The 18,227-nt window shown below is 39.8% G+C and overlaps 1 long non-coding RNA gene across 1 annotated transcript; it reads right to left on the reverse strand.

The window, feature by feature from the left end:
* Window positions 1-7,674: 7,674 nt before the first annotated feature.
* LOC107202811 lies at window positions 7,675-17,524 on the reverse strand. The gene is made up of 3 exons (XR_001520840.3): window positions 17,424-17,524; window positions 9,324-9,382; window positions 7,675-8,715 (listed from the first exon to the last, which is right to left on the reverse strand). It is a non-coding gene; the product is annotated as an uncharacterized LOC107202811 (long non-coding RNA).
* Window positions 17,525-18,227: the final 703 nt, after the last annotated feature.

Genomic DNA, 18,227 nt, shown 5'->3' on the forward strand with positions numbered 1-18,227 from the left:
AATACAGCTCAGCAAAATTGGATTTCTGGACTGATTTTTCGCAAGCTCATGCTGCCTGAAGGCTGAAATGAAGCTGTCACTGAAGGAGCCCACCAGGTGAGGTGACTGCATATCCTCTCTCCTGAAGTATGACATGATTTAAAATCAAAGCTGATACTTTTGAAGGGCCCAGGATTTTGCTGACTCTGTGTCAGGCTGCAAACAGCTAACATTTTCACCTTTGTCACACTAGATTTAATGTATCTGGAAAAACAGGCAATCTGATAATGTATTGCTACTATTGACTTAAAGGAAGGTGCAGGAGGCGTGCTCTCCTCTCAGAGATCTCCTGGGGAACTCAATATTTGACTACAAAAGCTGTGAGTTCTTTTATCCAGGCACACTTGATTTTAGAGGTGATATGCAAAGCACCAACCTTGCTGTACATCTTGCCTTCAATGAGTTTTACAAGTCTGATGTTCCATGCTTTGCTTGGCAGAATGAGACTGTTCCCTGTCTGAAGTAAGCTTCAGTAGCTGAGGACTAAATTGCCCAAATGCCAAATTTCTGTCCACCAAGTGTCCCCTTTGCAGCACTACAAAGTTGCATATGTTCCTGTTGGGGCTTTGGGCCAGCAACCCTCTGGCTTCCTGTACTTCCTTGGTGTTAAAGCCTCTTAGTACCAAGTGTATGACAACCTCTCTTCCCTTTGTCGCTTGGATTTCAACTGAAGGATTCAAACAATGGCCTGACATGAAACTTAATGACAAAAGGTATTAGTGTAAAACTGAAGTGATCTCAGGCTGCAAGAACCCTCTGGGTATTTTTATTAAATGGAATACAATGCTGTTGTTCCCAGTCATGAAGCAGTAACATGTGCCAAGGGCTCTGTCAGTCCAGAAGGCCTTTGTGTTTCCCTGAGAGCTGTTTCTCTGAGGAAAAGTTCTGAGCCAACGTGAATGGATAATGTGCTGATAAGTTTGTCCAGCAATACCCACTCTACGGTAAAGAGATCTTAGGTGACCAGCTGGAAACCAGTAGCCTTTCAAGAGTGTGTTGATGCCCAGAGTAGAGTCATAATTGTTCCTTCTGCTGCACTACTATAAGTGTGCAATGCTAAAACCACCAATAGTAAATGAGAATGAAATGAGTAAATGAGAATGAAACATGGCAGCACAAAAGTGTCAGACGAGTTCTCTTTCTGATGCTAAAACCATCTGTATTGTAGTGCAGTCCCAAAGCACCAGTGGAGACATGAGTCCAGACAGAAGGGAGTGACACTAATGGCAGCCAGTGCAGAGCTGTGACCTGAAACATCCTCTGGGTGTCAAAGTTGAACTTCTCTCCTAACATATGCTAGCGAGCTTTTAAACAGCCTTCTTCCCTTTGTGGCACATGGGCATTTTTAGGGAAAGTTCTGACAACCCTGATGCTAAGATCTCTACCATCTAAGGGGAAATACAGAAAGAAAAAGGTGTTGTGAAGTTTTTAAGACATGTTATTAGCATGTGCATTAGCTAGTGCAAGCCTGGTTCTCTGGTTGGGGGCACTCTGGCAGCCAAGGGCTGTTATTACCTTTGCCACTGACTAGTGATGGTGGGTGAGCAAGTTGGGTCCCCTCTCTGTCTTCTTGGTTCTTGAGCTTTATATCCATTGAGTCATTTCAAAGCTCTTCAGTGCTGGCTCCCAGGAGCCAGCAGTCACTGTGTGTTTATGTGTTGTATAATGTGAGGCTGCAGTTGCTTGGACCTTTAGGCTCATAGCAAAGCTATTATTAAAAACCAAGTTAATCAGACTGCTCTGGAGTTCAGCTTTGTCACTATCATTTCTGAAACAGCAGTCAGGGGATCCCATTGACTGTTTCTTCCAAATTACTTGCTAATGCAATGCAGTAGTTGAGCACATTTCCAATTAAATGCATCTACTTTATGAAACAATGTTTAAGTTGCTGGCCTAAATTACTCCTTAATTAGGTCATTTTTTCCTAATTGATTAAAAATAGGATTTCAAATTAAAACAGAGAAATTGAGTAACATCACACAAATGATATTATTCAAATCTGAAAGGATAAAAAAATCATGAAAAAGAAAAGAACCATTATATTGAATTGCAGATCAGCTGTAGCTAGGACTTTTGGGATTGTTCTGTAAAAAATCTATTATTTTCCATCTTTGAAATTAGGGCAAGGATGCAATGAAATAAAAAAATTATAAAGCCCAGAAGAAAAATGCCATTACAAGGCAGCTGATCAAAAATGAAATTATTATTATATGTCATTTGTAGTATGATAGCACCTCTACACCCAGTCTAAGGCCCCAGAGAATTTGCAATTAAAGTCAACAGGACAGAGGATGAAGTAAAAAAACAGAGATCAAGAGTTTAGCTTCCAAAACCTGTGAGACAGGTTGGACGTAGTTCAAGAAATAGGGCCAAGTTGCCCATTGGCTTCTGTCCCTGAAAGGCCACAGCTTCATGTTGTTGTGTCTACCAAAAAGTACTCCAGCACAGAAATCTGGTGATGGAAAGACTCCAAAATACTCACCCTAAACTATGTTCTGTACTCTAAAATAAAACTAATAAAACTATAGCCCAATCTCTAGTAACTTCAGTTCATGTCAGTGTCATGAACAACCGAAGCCACAAAGAAAACTCAAATGTCTGATAAGGCTACTCAGAGACATTTTGCAGTGTGATGATTCAGGGAGTTTTTGGTGAAAGAAAAAAAACATAGGCTGGCTGACTGGGATAGATAAAATTTAATACACCTACAGTGATTTCTGTAACACTAGGCAATTCAGGTATATCAGTGTTAAAGTGTATTGACTTTGGTGAAGAGCTGTCAGATAGTTGATTCTCTCTCTTTGCTACTGCCACCCTGATTTATTTGAGATGAGAAACTAGCCCCTGATTTAAGCTCAGTTCTAGCAGTTTAGCTGATGTTTCACAGCATCATTTCCTTAGCAGTGCAGAAACGCAGACTGTGTGCTCCTGATTATTTCTCTTCCAAAGAGCTTTCTCCTGGCTGTGTCTTCAGTCAGTATCCAGCAGAACTTATGTAGGCTGGTTGATTTCATGGCCAGATTAACACTCCATCTCTGCTGTACTTATGATTTGGCTTCAGCCTTAGTCTTATGTGTCAATAGTAAGTGTCCATCTGCTTCTGTCCACTTAAACTTACTATCTTCTACTCTTACTATCTTCTGGCTTTTCATTTTTTTCAACCTCCACGGTTTACAGAACCACTCTAGGCATTTTTCTGTCATCGTTTTTAGCTGGTTATGCTATGCTCACAAGTGCAGAGTAATGCTCCAAGAGCTGTAGTGTGAAATATGTGCTGCAGAAGGACTTGGCCTCAGCTTAAGTAAACACACCCAAATGCCTCATCTGCCAAGGCAACAGCTTTTTTGGATCAAACCAGAGCTCCCTTTCACACAAGTAGGCAACACCAAGGCAAAGAGTGTAAGTGTACAGCAGTATCCTTGCAGCCTCTAGTGATCCACATCTTGGAGATCTGAGTTAGCTGTGACATCTTCCTTTCAAAAGCTTGAGCTGTTGTTCTTTATGAGTTTGTACAATTGCACTTTGCACCCATGTGAATTGATGGTGTACTGGGGAATCAGCGGAGTTTTTTCAACAGTGTGTGGCAAGTAGTTCTTGGGTTCAAATATGCAGAATTTATAAAAAAAATCAGTCTGTTTATTTCTAATCAATGCTAAACATGAAATGTAGTAGTCTCTGGTTCTTGTATTCTGAGAAATACCAGATAGTAACCATTTTATTTGCCTACTCTAACAGCTGAGATATTTTTCCTCATAAACCCCTCAGTTATCTCTTTACTATAGTACCAAAGCCTAGTCTATCATCACTCCTGGACAGGAAGCTGTCGAATTCCTTTGATTAGTTTTATAATCCATCTCCAGACTCTTTCCACTTAGTCTTTGATCCTTGCTGAGATCAGGACCAAAACTGCAGCTGGTATTTAGAGTGCAGGCACATATTAGAGTTGTGCAACAGTATTGTTATGCAGCAATGTTGTCTCATGCTCTGTTCTTTTTTGCCTTTCCTCTAATTTATTGACTCCTTAGACCAACACTGATGTCTCTTTCTGAAGTGATTTAGAGCATACCACTGAGCATGCATGGCTACTACTTGTTTTTTCTTCATGCTTTAGTTTGCATTTATTGAACCTAACCCTCATCTGTGATTTTTATCTGCCAGTTTCTGATACATTTTTCTGCAAGTACTTAGAGTTAAATTTTGTTTAAAAACTTTGAATAATTTAGGAACACAATCAGACTTGTTGTGCACAACCTCTTAGCAATAAGTGGAACCAGTTCACCCCAAATAACTCCGAAGGAAATCTACCACTAAGCTGCCTCTATTTGTTCCTACTTCTTTTGTCCATTACTGTAATCAGTGATCTATGAGTGATCTATGGTTGTTTACTACAACCAAACATGGATCAGAAAGAGAAACTATGAATGTCCTTGAGGCTGTTGTTCCATAGTCTTTAAGCAATGCCAACATGTTAGAAATCTTTGATTATTGTGTGTCTGTCAATTTAGATATTCTTGTGCCTTGATCTCTGGGCACTCACTCAGTGAAGCTTAAATGCCTGTGCAGAAAGCTGACTGAATTTGCCATGCACAAATTTGCTAAGAATATAATTCAGAGAATGTGAGTATCTGGGAAGCAGAAAAGCACACCTCTCAGGCTGCAGTTTTGAAGAGGAACTCCTACCTGCTGAACAGTTTTTGTCAAGTTTAGGTATTTACAGTGCTATCTTGCATTGTTTGCTGTAGAGCTGTTAGGATAATGCACTCTTCATAGCCATGAACTTTCATAGCTCATGTTCTCATAGCAGCAACAGCTTCTCCATGTATCTGTTGCTGTCCAGACTGTTCTTTCACTGACACCTTTTATTTAAAGCCCCCATCTTATCGCAAATATGCATCACTGCCTTCTCCACCACATATGACCTTTCTGTTTTGGTAGGCAGCTGTCATGCACAAAGGCTTTGACCATTTCCCCAGTAAGATCTTTCTGATATCTGGTCCCACCTGGCTAATCCCAACATAGACTGGAAAAATCTGACTACACTTGTTGGAATGGATCTTGTCTGCCTTGTACCGGAGGTAAACTTAATTCCACAGAGCATGCTGAATGGCCAAAAAATCATAGGATACATAAGTCTGACTGTCATAATTTAATTTTTCAAGCCAATCCAAAGATAATTGATGAATATTTATAGAATTCTTTTCATCACTAAGGTTTTCGTGTGCTTTCCAGAAAGATATCTAGTCTAGCCATCTCTGCAATGCAACCTCTGCTTAACATCAATATTAGTTTACAGTATGAGAGAAAAAAAAGACAATCTTATCTAAAATACAGCAATTTTCATTTAAAATTATGCCTTTTAGGAATAAATAAAAAAAGCATAATTTTGGTGCATAAAATTGGGGCAATTATATGATATTTAAGAGGAATAGTAACGTTTCTCATCCCAAGACCTATAAATACTTTCTTAATGTTTCATGTGGCATCTTTATTTCATCCTCACATCCTGAAATTTCTGTCATCTGAAATATACTGTAGTTGTTGTGGTATTCAGTAAGTTCTACATTGACTTTTAAGGAAACTTTGCTGGTTTATTGCTTCAGAAGCCTGGGCTGTGGGTAAACATGAACTTGGCAGTACAGCTTAGGCTTTGTCCCATTCTGTGTGCTGAATGTGGTACTTGTGTGATCCATCTCTGTACCCTTTAAAGAAACAGCTGAGTTTCAGTAGTAGGTGAAGTACACTTAACTGTATGTCTTTTATTTTTTTTTTAGATGTGGGTCAGAAATATAATTATTAGTCACTGTTAGAATTCTTTTATAGGTATTTATATACATTTATGCTCAAAGTAAACTCAACACGTGTAACTGCTAGTGCCAGAGGGAAAGACTGTTGTGAACCCATTTATGACAGTAACTTTGAGGGTGCTGACTTACACAATGTTCTCATCTTTAACAACCTGATGGGATGGCAAACTGAATAACACACGTTTGCTTTTATTTAGTTCTGCCTATCCCTCGAAATCTTCTCCTGCCTGCTTGATAATTGGATTTAAATGGTTTTTAATTACATTGTCTTAGGCTTTGTTAATATCAGCCCCTAAGTATTTGTACTGTATTTTTGGGTGCCCACTTAAGATTCCATGAGGTGAACAAGGCTGAAGGGCAAACTCCAGAAAGCTGCATCACTGCAGTCTCAGAGTCATTAATTTTGTGCAATGATAACTTTGTACTCAGAGAGCAATATTCATTATAAGCAGGAGGGGAAGCATGCGAGTCCTTAATTAACAGTAGGATATCATCAGCATAAAGTAATAGTTTAATGTTCTACAGAATCAGTGTTATAGCCTTTTAGACTGTTGGGTTTTCCATTTTAGACAATGCCAACATAAGACTGTAATTGACTGGATGCCATTACCTGGCTCTCATTATTACTCTCCAGGCACTACCCACAGCACCCCATTTCCTGTAAGTGACCCACAGCTTCTGTTTAATGACCCAGATAAATGTCCCGATTTCCAAGAGATCTCCGTTTCCATTGTGCATGTGAACAGCAACGGACTTTTTCCCAAAATTCAGTTCCGCCTGCTGTCTTACCTCTTTACTGGTTCACAGGGGGGGACAGATTTCTGTACCAGTGGACAGATTTGCAAAATGAACATGTGGTTTATTTTACTTGTAGGACATGCTGCACTGAAGGAGAGCCACCTTCTCTTCCCTGCCTGGGTGAGAAGCTGAATTGCTGTCACCTTGCCAGCATCACCCTGAAAGCAGCTTAAAGAGTTTCAGGGACCAGCAACTGCTCAAGGAGTTAGTTCCAGCACCAATGTACTTGTACTAACCAGCAAGCTCTACAGCCTAAGTGAGCCCTCAAGTCTCTGAGACACTGCCTTTAAGAGCAGCATGAGAAGGCACTGGGCAGGCCCAGCCTGTTAGAGCACTGCTAGGCTGTGACATCTGTGGGGACAAAAAAAAACTGTGGATCTTTTGCCCCCATGGAATTAATATCATATTTATATATCTATATATCTCTATTCGTAGTCTCTTGCATCCTTTTTTTTTTAAATTTGATTTGATTTTTTTTTATTCTCTTTGATTTTTTTTCATAGACCAGAACTAAGGCACCTAGAAATCTTCACATGGCTGACACTGCAAGAAGTGCCTGTTCTACCAGCACAGATTTGTGAAGACAGAAAATAAGTAATAAACCTTGACTATTAAAAAAATAGAAAATGTAATGAATACCTTACACTAGAGGGACAGTTTGAATCTGGTATTATTTCTCAGAGGAGACTGACCACTCTGTTTCTGTGTGTCCAGGGCTGCACAGCAGTGAAGCTCAGTGGAATTTCTCTGTGGAAGCAGACTACATTAGCACTACCTTCTCAGCCTCACATATGAGGACTAGGACTCCTAGATTTATTTTCAGTGAAGCTTAGGAGAGACAAAAAGGTGTTTCAAGGTTAATATATCTGTTGCACATTTCAGGGAGTGAGGGAAGACATGAATTCCCAAAAGACTAATTCTGCGTGAAGGGGAGCACTAATTTTGGAAATGCCAAACCTCTGCTCTGTGGGTGTAGCTAATACCTGTGGGTTCTTCACAGAGCTACACACTGTGCTTCAGCAGAGAACTGACATTGAACCCATATCTTCCCCTTCTCTCTTGAAAATGTAATACCTTCAAATGCAGCTTTCATTGTTTCTATGAACAAAAATTATCAGTATTAAACTGCATGTTTCCTGTTGTGTTTTGGGAATATTTAGAATAGCTGGAATGAATGTGTGTCAGACAAGGCTACATGTGCCTTTTCTGTTTCTATACATGCCTTTCCATGGTAAATTGATCCCTTTTTTTTTCCAGACTCTTAAGGAATCCACACCTATTTATTTGGCCAACAGGTAGCATTTACTTGCTATTTGAAGCACACATAAATCATAACTTCCTCTGTCTATGTATTCTCTTTGTATGTCATGTAGTGGACTAGGCCATAGGCAGTTGCTTAAAATAGACGATTTGTTCTTCTTTTAAATCAAGGTAGTCTGCTGCTGGTCCATTGTAGTTCATACACACTTTTGTGAATGATTTATTTCAACTATTTTTTTTCTGAGTTCTCTGTCCTAAGTAAATACTGCTTGTTCTTTTTTTCCTGAAATAAGCTGTTGAAGTGTATTTAAAATAATGCAATATTATTTTCAGTCCTTCATGACCTCGACATAGAGAAGGCATATGATTATTAGAATGTGTGTTTATACTTAATTCTGGCCCAATAGTTTCCTTACACTTACTGTGTAATTAGAAGAGGAGAGAAAAGCTAAATATTTGAGCCAGAATTAAAATACTATTGAGTATTTATCCTAACTCTTAAAAATGACTGAACCACTTAAATATACTGCCATTTAAACATACAAACGCTGGGGTCACCTGTAGTGACTTACATTTGATATCCTTGAGTGAAAACAGGTTTACCCTCATGAGGATGGCTTCTTTGAAAACTTAGCTACCTGCATACTGAACCAAATACGAACAATAAGCTGAAGTGCATCATTTACCTGTGTCCAGTGGCCTGGAGATCTATGGGGACTACTGGATTCAGTCCCATTGACAAGCATTCTACACCCAGCAGACAACTGTAATTAATTTTCTGTTTAGTGATGTGCTCCAGGCCAGTGATTTTGTCCTGCAAGAAGAAGGTAAGAGCTAATGTGATCAGAAAAGGCATAATCCAGAAGCTGAATGAAATGGGTAAATAACTTTTAATTTTCTACAGTAGAGTCTGGCTAGGTCTGGGATGAACTCATGCCTCACTTGCACAGCAGGGCTTTGTCCAAGACTTCATTGGACCACTTCTGCCAGTATGGCTTTTTTTTATTTTTAATTAGAAAAACAACCAACAGCCCAGACTAGAATTTTTATAGTGCATTGAATGCAGTACTTCTTTTCTTCCATCAGCTTCTTCTAAATCCCATTCTGATTTTTGGATTTGTTTTTGTTTTTTCCCCCCAAATGTTTCATCCGTTTGATTGATGTAGCTAGGCAGCACTTCACCACAATTAACTAGATTTAGTTACACCTGAGGAATTTATGGCACTTAATTGACTTGGTATTTAAATTGTACTCACTGAAGTAGTGTGCTGACACAGAAAACAATGATAAGATCTCTGAATTCTGCCTTGACTTTTTAAAAATTTAATTCCTATTTAAACCTACTTTACATCAGCCTAAATTGCAGACCACCTTCATTGGAAAAAAGACTGTTATTTCATAAGCCAGATATTTAATTAATACCTGTTTTTTTTAGAATTTTAGAATTCATATTTCAGCAGAGACGGGAGCTGGATTTCCATCTGCAAAAGAGAAATGTTTTCAGAAAACATTTATACTTTCTTGTGTGATTCTTGCAGTATGCACCCAAACCCATGACACTTACTGAACAATAGCAATATCCAAATGCAAATTGAATGACTTGCACTGCCTCCCTTCACAAAAAGAATGTCATTTTCTCTATATGAAATGGAGTTTTCTGTCTGTCATTCATGAATTATATTAGTAGAATATATTCTGACATTCAAATATTTACATACACAGCTTAACAGGTCTTTCAGATACCTGTATCGTTTTAATGGATACATCCACTTGCTGACCTGGCTATTTGTGGGCTCCAGTGCAGGCCAGAAGATCCAGGTTAAAAACACTGCTGAAGAAAACTTGAGGCAGCAGAAGCTGCAGCACTGGGCAGCTACAGTCCCAAGCATGGAATCTGGCCTTTCTTATAAAGAATGCTCAGACTGAATCACTTGAGAGATGACTGGCCACATGTGCTCTCCCACTTACTTTGTCAGCCTGGAGGAACAGTCAGTCTTCCAAAAATTCATCAGGAAACAGAGAGACACAGATTTGCAACTTCTTCCTACAAACAGACCTGGATGACAGCAGCATCCCTACAGTCACCAAAATATGTCTTCAAACATGTCACCTCACCTGTGTGCCAGGCCAGTGCTCAGCCCTTGCCACAAAAACAGGGTGAACACATACAAGTTTATTCTGCAAAGGACTAAATCCATGGATCACAGCTGTCCAGCTCCTGCAAGCACAATCACTAGCACAACATCTTTGTGTTGGAGGGACACGTGAATAAATGAACCAAAAGATATTCTTAGGAAAAGCAGGAAGTGCAGTTGCACAGTCAACTTGAACTTGGTCAATACAATAATGCCTCAAACAGGAGAGAGATACTTTCCTTTTGATGGTCTCAGTTTGTTCATGAAGCAGCATCATCTCAGTCACTTTGTGAATATTCTTACAACCATCATGATTAATATGTACTGCTGGGTGCTAGTGAGGCACTAGACCAGAAATCAGGAGAAATGGCCTCTCTTTTGGTTTCCTCTAACAAGGTTCAGTGACACACCTGTGATTTTCCAGAATAAATAATTTAGATTCGCCATCTTGAAAACTATTCCCTGATCCTGAGTTCTGAAAGGAATAGAGAACAGCTCTGTGTAAGATGAGACCCCTAACCACAAGTACCCCCAAACCAGTCAGATTTTGCATACTTACTTTTTACCAGTTTACATTCTTATTTCCTGAATTTAACAATGTTTCCTTGTAAAACACTCCGAGACTGAAGCACAGAAATAGCTATTAAAACTATTACGATTTTTTGTTTTGATTGTCATTTTCTATTTCTGCTGCTCTGGCATTTGATTACATTTGAGATATGGGAATATAGAAAAGAATGCCATTATAGCTGTTCATTCTTCACAAGGTTACTCTCAGGCGTGCTGCTCGCTCGCACATGCAGCCACACTCCCATTACTGTAAACATTCCTAAGGCAAGGAGATGTGCTGGTTTATGGACCATCTGTCAGGCAGCACCAGGGCCCTGTATATTGATGCCATGTTTGTTGATAGCCCTTATTTGAAACAAAGTTCAGTTCAAAGCGCTTCCAAGTACAGAGCGGGGAGGAAAAGAAAAAGATGTCAATGTGTTTAGATTGCATTAAAGTTTTAAGATCAACTAAAAGAAAGGGAAAAAACAGTCTGCTAGCGGGTAGAGCTCAGTGAAGAGCATTATTATATTACTTCTAATGCACATAAAGCATCTCCTATTAAAAAGGGATGGCAGTTTTACATCCTATTAAATATATCAAAGCTGTTCTTCAATTACAAATCCTTTTATATGCATGTTTTAACAAATATGTCTTTGATAATAGAGTGCAGCAGTAGTTTTTTATATGCTAAACAAGATCCCTACAATACAGAACAATGATAGAAAAGGAAAAGTACCAAAAGAAGGTAGGTCTCTTTGGCAGGGCAGGGAGGGACTTATTTCAATATTTTCGTTCTCTTTGTAGCTCACAAAATAGAGTTTTCACACCATTGCAATGTACATATTAAGACACTGATAAAATAGCACAACCTGCAAATGGTACACTGAAGGAGTTTGGCAAGATGCTATTGTTTTTCCACATCGTTATCTTTGAAAGCAAGCTGTGTGGTAATAATGCTAGGAACAACAAAAATAAAAGCAGCCGTGCTTGGCTACAACCTGCTTTGGAAAACATAAAATTTCATCCAGGCCTGAGAAAAAAAAGCATCTTCCCCAAAGAAGGGAGACTTTTCCTGCCTTGAGGAGGCAATGAGGTGACAATACACATGGTCCTGGCCCTATGGACTTACCCACAAATATCACTTTGACAAGCCACCAAAGTCCTGATGCTGCCCAGGGAAGCTCAGCATGTGAAAGTGCGCAGTGGCCAGTCTGGCATTGTCTGACCCAGGGGCAACAACAGCATTAGGATAATCAAACAAAAACAGAGAGGGACACAGTGTGATCCTCACATAAGATACTAAGCTCCTCTCACCTCTTCAAACAGTTGCTAGGGTTGGGCAGTGCACTGCAGATTTTTCTGAGCCCTCTTTGTGCAAAACTCCAGCCTCTTGCATTGCCTTCCCATATATGGGGCCTTGGGAATGGAATACTGGCATTTTGGATTTCAGCCCCGGAGACACAGAATTGATCCCTGTCTCTCACCATGCCCACCCCTGGCCTTACAATTATGCAAAACTCAAGCTCCATTCCTACTTAGGAGAACTGGACTCACAATATTAATTAGATAGGGCAGCAAGCCGCCACAAACCCAGCTCCATTTGCACGGATCAGGTATTATTGACATCTGGCACAGGAATGAGACTGTGCCTGTGGAAATATATGAACGCACAATTAGCTTTTTCAGGCTTCTGATGAATTAATTGAATGGAGGTTCATGAATCTTAAAAAGAAGACAAAAGATATGATAATAATAAAGAGCAATAATAAATTCTGCTTAGCCTTTTGTCCCTCTGGTTTCTTGGTTATGGAGATATGGAAAGTTGGAGAGATTTAGTGAAATGAAGTCACTTAGCTAGAAAATAAAGATGAGCAACAGCACTGTAGTATCATAACTCTCACTCCCACAGACTGAGCACCAGGGCTGTCACAGCACTCGTAGAGCAAAGCTTTGCCTTGCCTGTCTTCTGCTGCTGTTTATACCTACATGTCGTACTTGGTTCTGCTGGACTTCTCTGCACAGTATGTGAGATCTTACACCCAGCTGGTCTCCTCAGCAAGGTGGAAGGGAAAAAGGGAAATCTAGAGCCAGGTTAAGCCTCCTCCCTTCCCCAAAAATGATGCTGTACAGCAGCAAACATGCTTGCAGAAATCTGCACAAAGGGAGTCCGTACAATCAGATAATTGGTCCCAGAATTGCTGTAAGATGGCACCAGCTGTGAAGGAGAAGGATAGAACCAGAAGAAATTGGCTGTTGTCCCTGATTGCCATCCCCAGTCTAAGAAAGACCCATGGAATGATAAAACTCTGTGGTACTCCATGAGCAATACATGCCACTTCTAGGACAACCAGGTTGTGCAAGACAGATGTTGTCTGCCTTGGCTTGCAGAAATATGTCACCCAAAGGAAACACTACCTCCCTTTGTCTCTGGGCCAAATCTTCTGTGTGATATAGATCAGTATCACACCACTGAAGTCAATACTACAGATTCCAGCTGGTTAAATTGGCTTCAATCCACCCAGTCAATGAATCAGATGCTCAGCAGGTGATATACAGTGTTTGACTTGCCTAAGCAATCATTACATCCAGAGACTCAGAGATATATCCTGGAGTCTAAGCAAACAAGACAAAATGTGTTCCTCTTTTGGCCTCATATATATCATTTCACATTAAAAAGATTTCTTGGGTTGGAGGCATCAGCATTACTTCCAGCAGCTCCTGGTGCTAAAAACTGACAGTACTTATGGCTGTGATTATTTGTGCTGATTTTTTTTCTCTTTCCAGCTGCCTCTGTTAGCACAATGGCTAAATGCAAATTTAAATCACTCTGGTGATTAGCTGCAAATACTGCTTTTTGCAATGGGTTTGGTGTCACAAACAAAGGACCGTTCTCCAGTGCACTGCAGACTGTACAAATTGTGTACTTCACAAATGTCATCGTGCAATCACTTTTTCATTACTGGCCTAAACATAACTTTTGATAGAGCTGAGAGAAAAGAGTGGCCTGGGATGGGAAGGAATAGTTCCCTTACCTGGTACACAGTATTTCTTCCCCTGCAGACATATTGATTTCTGAGGGGCTGCTGAATGAATGAGGTACTACTCAGCATGAGCGTGGCTAGAACAAGCCCTGTGTAATTAAAGAAAGGAACAAATGACCTGTCCAAAAACTTACAGTGACTATACCACAGCATTGTAATTCATAGCCAGGCACACTTGTTTTATTTTTTCTCTGCTATTGGTAAAAAAACCCCACAGCTGAAGGGTAGCAAATATACAGAAAAGGAAGGAGTTGTTTCTAGAGCTAGGGAATACTGGGAAGAAAAACCCCAACACCTCCTGTCTCCTGAACCAGGAGCTAAGGCACCTTTCTTCAGAGATGTGAAACTTGCCTTTAAGAGCATTACAGTTGGGCTGTAAAGCTACACAAGCTCCTCAAGAACCGTAAAAGGTCTGCAGAAATGGCAGAGCTGACCAAATAACTTGCAGGGTTGCAAAAGGAATAAATGAAAAGCAGAGTCTGTTCTCTCTATGTACAGTGAGCAGATGTAGTCACATAGACATGGCTGAGGGTGATTTAGATTGGGCATGTTTTGAACGTCAGAAAATAATCGCTGTGTTTCTACTATGGCTCATTTTGCAAGGCTAGACAAACACAGACAAGAAAAAGGTAGAACTGTTCTCACCTTGAAGAACAAGAAGATACTGATGATGTCTTAAAGTACCTTTTAATATTTTTTAAAATTATTATTAGTATTAGTATTATTAGTATTAGTATTTCCTAGTATTGCACTGATAGGGCCTTAGCCCCTGGAAAGCACAAAATATCCATCCAGAGAGAACAGAAATCCTTGTGTTGGGAAGGAAGCAGTGAATGTGCATCTGTGCTATTGCTCTGTTGGCTTCCTCATGAAGAAAGGTGTTTGTACAAATAGGAACAAAGGGGCATTGAGCAAGCACTCAGAAGGCATTTAATCACATCAGTTAAAATCTGTGATGCTTCACCACATCCTTATGTGCCTTGCTGGGATGGAGATGAGATTTTTAAGGCATGAAGTTGGAACAGTGGAAGAAGAAAGGCAGCCCTGCACAACAAACAGGAACATTGCAGGATGTCAAGACAAGCCAATATGAATGACTAAGTAAATTAAAGTTAAGGAAGTGTTTTTAAAAGCCAGTACAATAGTAAGGAGATTTTAAAATTCATAGTCCTAGACTGTGACACTATAGGAAAGGAAATAAGGTTGAAGATAAATTTCATTTCTAACATGCCATTGTTCTGGTAAATCAGCTTTTTTTTTCAGCAAGAGGTGATGAGTAAACAGAGAATAAGGTGGTAGAGACAAAAAGAGATATGGCAAGGCAATCACACCCAGCCACACAACAGCATCTGCTGGTAACATGATGTGCCACTATAACTGTAACCAAAATACATGGAAGCAGGAAAGATAAAAAATATTTCAAAGGAATTCCCAACTGCTCCTAAGGCAAAGACTTGGACCAGGTCTCTAAGATAAATGAGTGAGAAAGATACAGTCTATTCCTGATTTTCTCAGAAGCCTTCAGTGCAGTGGTGCAAATAATTTCCTCTTTTTTGCCTCAGTTTCTCCAGTATTTGTTTATATTCACTTTTTACAGAACATCATGAGCAAATCAATAAATTAATGATCTGAACCAAGAGAGCACAGTACAGGGAAGCAGACCATCCTCTGCTTGAGACTTTTTCCAGAGAAGTGCTATGAAGGTCCTGCCCTCAATAAAATTTCTTAGTATTGATAAAATTCTGTCAGCAAAAGTGGGGCTTCACTCTCAGAGAGAAAACTGTGGCTCTGGTAAAGATCTTCTCAATGCTTCAAGGTTTAAGCAGTCTCCTAAATACCTTTTTTTTTTTTTTTTTTTTTGGAACCTCATGCCTTGCCTTTTAGCTTGGAACAGTGAGAAAGAAAAAAAGGAAACGATGTGATCAATAATTAAAGGGCTGGAAATGAACAAATGGAATTAATTGTTCCAAGAAGGGTGAAGAAAGGAACCTGAGAAATATCATCTATCTTTATCTCTCAATCTGGCAGGAAAATTTACAAAGCATCTTTAGAAAGAGAAAGTCTGAGGTTATATATTCCCTGGTTCAGGTTTCTGAGTGATACAAATTTAAAGGTTTTTTTCAGGTCGGATTTTTTTATTTCTTTCTATATTATGCTTTCTCATTTTATGACACTTCTCAGACTTGAATCATTCACAGCAGATGGCTCCATGAATACTGGATATTTCCATAAATAATGACAGATTTCCCTCCAGTCTCCCCACCCTCCTCCACTCCACATGCCCAAATCTTTTGTGTGTTATCTGCAAACACACATTCAAATTCTGGTCAGCAAACAAGCCTATCTAATACCATTGTCATTCCTGCAAGCCCAGTAGAATCAGTAAAACAATGAACTCATCATCCCATCTGATTCAAAAGCAGTTTTCCCCCAAGAAATTCAGAGAAAGAAGGGAAAATCTGCTAGACACTTAATGGAATTTAACACCTCCATGGCTAACAGTAGAGGACCACTGCAGAAAGCATCCTGGTAGTCCACAGCGTTGGTGAGACAGATTTCCTGCATGCTGGCTTTTAGTTCAGGAGTGGACAGGAAATGTGCTCAGGTCCTCTGAACACCCTGGCCACCAAAGACGCTCCAAGCATTATTGCAAGTGTGAAATTGGCACTAAATTCAGCTATGGAAACTGTTTGCACAGGAAGAATTTCTAATAGAAAAGGAGCCTCAAGAGCCAAAAGGAGCACAAAAATCCTTGCTGTTGGGGCATAGTATTTTTAATTGATATACATACAATAAATTATGTGTGATGATACAGTCGTAGTAAAAAAAAACAAATGCAAGGTAGCTTTTAGTTTGGCACATTAAAAGGAAAATTTGAAAATATTCTTACCAGAGCAAAAATTTATGGTTAACTTATTGCTTCAAGTGCTCATAATCTGCCATCTATATACATTTCTATCAAATGACCCTCTAAATAATTAATATATCTAATTCTGTCAGTGTTGCCAGGGCAGGTTTCCCTGTAGAAGGTTAATGCTATGATTTAATTCTTTATTTATGTGATTAGCAGCCCCAATCAGGCTGCTTTAATGAGGTCACAGACAGCAGATTATCACAACTGACTGGCCTAGCAGGAACCTTCAGCATTCTGAGTGATTCCACTGCACAGTCCAGATTCCCACAGGAAACTGCCAACAGGTATTAGGAAGCAGAGCTAAGTCCCTAGCCAGGCACCAAACGCTATTCAACCCTTTTTGGGGAGCAGTGCCAAATCACAGTAGTCCAGATAAAACATGGAAACACAGGAATTGCTAAAGTTCATCACCTACACAGTTTATCTATGTAATTCTCTTGTTTCATAATGCCCAGAAAAGCACAGACAAGAATATCACTATAAGAAGATTCAGGATAATTTGTTATTACAGCGATGCTCATCTGTAATAGTTAACATTTAAGCTCATCTGTAATAGTTAGCATTTGGATTTAATCCCAGTTATGATCCTCCCCATGTCAAAAGGAGTGCCTGGCAGTTATGAGATTCTTCACCCTCAACACTAGGGAAGGAGCTGATAGAAATGCAGCATTTCAAGAGTTCATAAATCTGCATTTCTACATACTCAAAAGATTCAAGCACACAAAGAAAGCAGAACAGTGTGCTTTTCTTTCATTGTCTTGCTCTTTTTTCCCATTTTCCCCCCAGTATGCTCCAGCTCTCTAGAGCTCTCTCCAGGCTGCTTAAGGTATTAAGGGCCAAATGCCAAATTTCATCTTCATAAGGACACCAGAGCACTCACCTTGCACTCTGATCTCCCACCTAGCTGGTGTCCTCACTCCTCGGGAGAAGGGCTATGCAGGGACACTCTGCTCTCAGCCATTCTGGTTTCAGTGGGTTGACAGTAATAAGGGAGCACTGAAAGGGAGCACTTTCCTATCCTGGCACAGCCTGCCTGGATAGGAAATGGTGAGATCTCTATCCTCTGTTATTCAGTCTCCATTCAGCCTGGTTGAGAAGGGCAGGAGGAACAGCTTAGATGTGTCTTTTCCTTTTTCTACTTTCTCCTTTCCTCTGTCAGCAAAGGTGTCTTTCTACCTCTTTTACTGACCAGCCTTTTTGTTCTGTTTTCTGCAGGGTTGGTTTTTGTTGTTAGGTTTTTCTTTTTTTAATTATTGAATGTTGTTTCCCCAGCCAAACTGCCTTCAGCTCCTGCTCTGTCTATTATACTTGGCACAGAAAGGGATGAAAAAGAATGAATCTTGGAAGAGAAACCAAAGCCTGCAATAAGCTGTACTCTGAATTACCCTGTAGCATGCTGACTGGGAACAAGAAGACTTGCCATGCTGATACATACAGCTGAAAATTGGGTTTGCCATGTACGGTGGTGTTAAATGAAAACCTTTCACTGCATCCCTCACAGCCTGCCACTGTGCTGTGCCCTTCATGAACACTCCACTGCTTATTGGCACAGGTATAAAAATGTTCTTTGGATGACAGACAGCTCAGGTAAGCTCTAGAGAAATCAAAGCAGGAAAGCAGATAAAGGCTAGCGATATTTCTATCACTAACTCATGGATAGGTTTTTTCTCTCTAACAATTTCCA

The sequence above is a fragment of the Parus major genome, chromosome 4, assembly GCF_001522545.3.
Source record: "Parus major isolate Abel chromosome 4, Parus_major1.1, whole genome shotgun sequence".
Lineage (NCBI taxonomy): Eukaryota > Metazoa > Chordata > Aves > Passeriformes > Paridae > Parus > Parus major.